Raw genomic sequence first — 6000 nt, 5'->3', positions numbered from 1 at the left:
GATAACACTCTAAATAACAGGTGAGTGACTCCTGGCAAGAAGGAGATTGTCTGACCTCATTGTTTGCCTTTTTTCTCCCCTCTTTGTTCTTCACAAATAAAGGTTTTTTAATAAACTGAAAGGTCCTCCGCTCCTGCCTGATGATAAAATGAAAGGAACCAGTGAGGTATGGTACAACGTGGCAGCAAAAAAAGAGAAGCTCATCAGAAAATAACAAAGGTGCAAGTTAAAGATAAGGCAGCTGTCAGAGATTAATCCTGCTGGCCTGATTGTTTTCTTTAATACCAAGGCCTGCAATAGCAAGCGATAAGTTTGCTGAGTAATTTGGTTTTTGGTGAGGAAATAAAATTCAGGTGGGCCTCATAATTGATTTCCTTTTCTTTAGTTTTCTAAACATTAAACAAAACACACACACACCAAAAAAAAAAAGAGAGAGAAAAAAAGAAACAAACCACCACCCAACACCTTTGCTTTGACTGCACTTTCCTTTTCTCAAATTTGCTCCAAGCTGGGTCTGTGGGAAGATGACTCAGAGAGCAAAAGCACCCTCTCTTTCCCCAGTATCTGCCCAGGAATGCTTTTCTTTCATCCTAAACACTAACTGCATCTCTTGAACAGGATTAATTCTCCCTGATGTTGGCTTCATTTTACTGTCTATAAGTGAGGTGGTGGAAAAAGCAAACTTCAGAAGAAAGTCAATGTTGCCTGTGGCCCATGGGTTCCAGGAGTACCTGGCCATGGCATTTGTCACCGCCTGTGGAGGGAGCAGTGCGGAAAGACTGTGCGGTTCTCATTGAGCTGAAGAAAATAATTGCTGTCAAGCCATGGAGGCCAGCCAAGGGGTGGCCGGCTGGGGCACACCCTCAACTCCCTGCAGCAACATGTTGGGGCTCCCATCTGGTCCCTGCCACTGGATGTGGAAAAGGGAAGAGTGGCGAACAGGAGGGGTTATCTACTGTGTCATACTGGTGAAAATCCACTACCCAACCGAACATTTCATATTTGGGGTTGCATGCAGCCAGCTGTGGGGAGCCTGGGCACTCCACAGGCAGCAGCTGTGGGAGGAAGCAAGAGAGAAAAGAAGCTGAGGAAGGAAAACCTTTCCAAATCAGGGAGTCTGTAGCAATGAGGCAGAGTTGGTCTCAAGTGAGACGGTGATCCTGAGAGACAGAGACGGTGTGAGTGTGTGTGCACATATGTGTGCACGTGTACGTGTGGTGCGTGTGCACAGGAGGCAACAGCAGCAGAGCCTTATTTATTGTGACAAAATGAACAGCCCCCAGGATGCTCATCCAGCAGCTAATTCCTCATCTTATCTATTATGTGAATGAGATGGGAAAACAGTTTCCTGTTTTCCACAGATACCGCTAACATGAAAGATACAGAATGAATTCCCTTGAAAGCCATGCAGTCAGATCCAGCCATAGGCTCGTTTGTTTCGATGGAAGGAATTAATGCAGTCAGGGCTGCCCATTGATGGGAAACAAGTCTATAAAGCTCTCTATAGAAGCAAACCTGCTGCCACCGTCTCGGAAACGGATGAAGAGCTGGGCGGACACTTTATCCCCATTCAGTGGTAGCACACACACAGATACTTGTGCACCACACAAACACACACATTTAAACCTTGTCATTTCCCTTATCCAAAATGGGTATTTCTAGTGTTATAATGCAGCAGCAGTGCTACTGAAAAGGCCAATCTGTGTCACAAGGTTAGCCCCAGCGAAGGAATCTTCTGCCTCAAGGGAGCTTCTTAGGATCTTATACCAGGTGTAAGAGCAAGAAGTGATGGGTGTGCTGAGCCACAGGTTCCCAGCACCCTGAGTTTAGGGTCAGGCTCTGGAAAATGTCCTGTGTTAGGGGAAAACAGAGGGGCCGGGCAAGCTATATTAAAGCCAGGCTGTCATGAAAGGAGGTCTTATATCTCTTTTCAAGCATAGACTCACAGGGAAGCCTATTAAAAACAACAACAAAACCACCACACACACACACGCACGAACTGTCTGTATATGTCCACAGGCAAGTCAGTGGCCATGACCTTGCTGCAGCTATGGATGTCCAGGTGTGTCACCGAGCAGAAAGTGCAGTGTTGTGTTAACACTTTTCAGGCCATTTCTGCCAACTTTATGTTAGTTTTCACCTTTTTACTTTTCCCAGCAGAGGGAGCTTTGGGGCTTGGATGGAAACGAAGGGAAGGAGGTACCAGTCTCATGGCAGAGATCAGGCAAAACCCGACAAGCCTGGCAATAACCTCATACACCGTAGTGTCCCCTTCCCTGAAAACAAGTGCCACAGCTGTGGCACCCACCCCGGTGCTGTCAGCGTCTGGGGGGGGCTCTGCAGCACAACCAGGAAGACTGACCCACCACCCGCGAGGTGGGAACAGCAGCCTCCCAGGAGAGGGAAGAGGAGAAGGGAGATTGTGGACACCTCAGGCACCGGCAAGGTGGCCGCGGCAGACGCACTGCTGGGGATGGGCTGCCTGCATGGAGTGGGCTCCTCTGGGGTTTCTGGTCCTATTGCAGCTCTTGTTCACATCACAGGGCTTTACTGCCACAAAAAACATAGAATCATAGAATAGTTTGGGTTGGAAGGGACCTTCAAAGGTCATCTAGTTCGACCCCCCTGCAATGACAGGGACATCTTCAACTGGATCAGGTTGCTCAGGGCCCCGTCCAGCCTGGCCTTGAACGTCTCCAGGGATGGGGCATCTACCTCCTCTCTGGGCAACCTGTGCCAGTGTTTCACCGCCCTCATTGTAAAACATTTCTTCCTCATGTCTAGACTGAATCTCCCCTCCTTTAGTTTAAAACCATCACTCCTTGTCCTGCCCACCCCAGACCCCGCTACAAAGTCTGTCCCCGTCATTCTTATAGTCCCCTTTTAAGTACTGAAATGCCACAATAAGGTCTCCCCAGAGGGAGCCTTCTCTTCCCCAAGCTGAACAACTCCAATCATGTCCCCCCAATCTCCATGCCCCTCACTCGGAGAGGCCAAAGCTCTGAGAAGAAGCAACCCTTAAAAGGTCTCTTTAAGTGTCCTTTTGCTTCCTTTTCCTTCTTCAAAGGCACAAATGGGAGTAAGGGGGAAGGGGAGAACCCAGCCTCCCTGCAGATAGGACACCTTCTCAACAGGTAGTCCCATCCTAGCCCCTGGGTGTGGCAGGTGTTCCTGCCTGCTGCCTTTTTATTGCTGGTGGCTGATGAATCCAGATGACACCTGGTATCAGAGGCTGGGTGATAGTGGGTAAACAACCTGCAAGAAAGAGGAGCAAGAAGGAGAAGGGAAGGGAAGGGAAGGGAAGGGAAAGGAAAGGAAAGGGAAAGCTGAAAACAGTTAAATGAAAAGAGACAACTCTGGTACTCTAGTACACTAAAAAAAGAGATGCTTTAGTTACACTGCAGCAAGGCACTAGTGCAGGAGAAATTAAAATAAATTCAGCCTACAGCCCTAATGAAGTAAATTCCAGAGTGGGCTGAGACCTTAACTGATATAAATGAGGATCATTATCTTCACTCTGCTATTCTGCTCAGCACAGGGCAAGGAGCGTGGAAATAGGAGGGGACAACCAGAGGTGTGATGATGTGAAGTACAGCCCTGCCACCCTGCTGTTGTCCCATGACAAGGAGACTCATGTGAAGGGCCAGTGACAGCATTCAGTGCGGTCCAGTCAGGAGAAGGGTTTCTGGATGCATTGGTGCAAAGCGGAGCAGCACATCTGCCCAGCGAAGCGAGTCCCTGGGAACAAACCTCCTCCTTCATCCTGCTAGCGGGGCACAGTCTCCTCAGTGTGGCCAGCAAGTGGTTTAAGCTGCCAGTTGTGCCTGCACCTGGCCCAGCCAGGCTCACCTGAGAGGCCACCTCTCCCCACCAGCCATCCATCTCTTCCTGACAGCAGTGCCCGGCCACTCTCCCACAGACCCGTGATTTATGTGGCGTGGAACTTACCACCACCAGAAACTAAAATGACCTCAAGATTCACCATCTTCAACATTAAACCTAGATGCTTGCTGCCCATTCTCCTAACCTTGTCTTCCTCTGACACCTCCTTCAGCTCTTTCCATGCTCGTCTTAGAGCATGATGAAAGGGACACAGTAATATGGCAGGAGCCCTCTTTTTGTCCCCTCCGTCACCGTATCTACAAGTCAATACCTCACATCATATTTAATATCAACACTATGGCTTGGCTCAGGCAGGTATGACATGTAAGTAGGCAGTGACTTACACAGTTTCTGAGCATTTACCCCTAATGACAAAAGCATGAGCCCAGATAGGTCTGAAAAAATAAAGACACAATACAATACATTTACTGCAGCCTTAAATCAAACTCTGAACAGGAGTTTGTCTGTCACATCTCTAAGACAGAGGCAAAAGCCTCTCATCCAGACTCAATGGAGCCATGTACCTCACATAAGCAGCTCTGCTGCAGATCAGGGTAGTGGCAACAGAATTTGAGAGTGAATTTCTAATGAAAATCTGAAGGCTTCACCCAATTTAATCATTTTAGTAATGATCTCAATAAAAGTCCCATTAAAAAGATACTGAAATGAAATAGAAATGAATTAGGCTTTTTCATCCCAGAACATGTTGGCATTCTGAGGTCAGATTTTGGAGTTTTGAAATGAAATTTGAGAATCTAATGTCAAAATGTTTTTAGGTGGTTCATTTCAGTTTTTATACTATTTGCATTGCTTACAAATTACATCAGGGTAGTTCTGATAACTGGCATTGAGGAATACGACAAAATTGTAATAATTAGCTCCCAAATTAAACAAATCACCAAGTGAACTAGTTCTGAAATGATACAAGGCAAATTTCCAAAAGTGAAATTTCAGAGAAAATATTTAAACAAACATGTTTCTGGTTCAAACAGTGTAGAAATAACACACCCAGTGAACTGAAAATTCAGTTGCAGCCATCTGTGGTGACGGCTCACATCTGAGCACTGCTCCCAAGCAGGCAGGAAGCGTGCTTGCTTCTCTCTGAGGATGCAGGCTAAAACACGCTGGGGTAGGAGGTCCACTAGGAGGTAGGAGGTCCACGTCTCCCGGTTTGGTCTGTGGGGCTGTAGGAAAGGGAAAAGGGTGAAGGGAGATGGATAAGGGCTCTAGCAATTCGCTTGTTAAAAAAAAAAAAAATCAGTGTTACATCCTACTTCAGCGTGCAGGACAGCAGTGTGCACAGTGTGGAGCTTTGCGTGTTAGAAACCCAATCCAGATGCTCGTTTTCACTATCCTGCCACAGTAGATGACTCATCGTCAACCTCAGCCAGACCTGGGGACAAGGGTTAGGCCAGAGTTCACATGAGGTTTTGTTTATTGTATTTTTTCTTAGTAAGGCTGGATCAGAGAGAGTTGGATTTGGGTTGCGAGTTTTTGGTTTATTTAATTCACAACATTTGTGTAGCTGTAACAAGTTTCCTCGATTGCTTCACAGCTAGGTTAGCAAGATTTAGACAAGCACAGTGAAATTTAACACAAGCTATCACATCAGATAAACTAATGTTGCCCTGAAAAACACTTTTTTGTTTGTCCTGCTCTGAGAAAAAGACATCCACAATATTGTGGTGGAGGTGTATAGTCCAAAAGAGTTATGATAATTTGCCAAACCCTGCTTGATATTAAGTACACCTTGCATCGGCACCATTAGTCTCCCAGGTGTGGTGGTACCTTCTCATTTTCAAAAGCAGGGGTGGCTGCTTCTACTGTCAGCACACACACCTGCTAAGTGCTATGTCGCATGTTTCACAAGTAATTTGCTATAAGTGCTTGCACAAGTCAGGTTTACCAGCACTTTCTGGAGCAGTTAACCAATTTTAGGGAAAAGCCACTCGAGCTCCAGGTTAGCTGGTATCAGATGTTCTCCACAGCTCCAGCCTGAAAACTCAGTCATCGAAAATACCAGCTGGGGAAAGAACCTATACATCCCCTTCACCTGGTCTGGGGAGGGGCAGAGTTATCCATCCTTCCTGTCACCTGATGGTTTCAGCCAGGCTGGCC

Source organism: Caloenas nicobarica, chromosome 2 (assembly GCF_036013445.1).
Source record: "Caloenas nicobarica isolate bCalNic1 chromosome 2, bCalNic1.hap1, whole genome shotgun sequence".
Taxonomy (NCBI): domain Eukaryota; kingdom Metazoa; phylum Chordata; class Aves; order Columbiformes; family Columbidae; genus Caloenas; species Caloenas nicobarica.
This window is presented reverse-complemented; position numbering follows the sequence as displayed.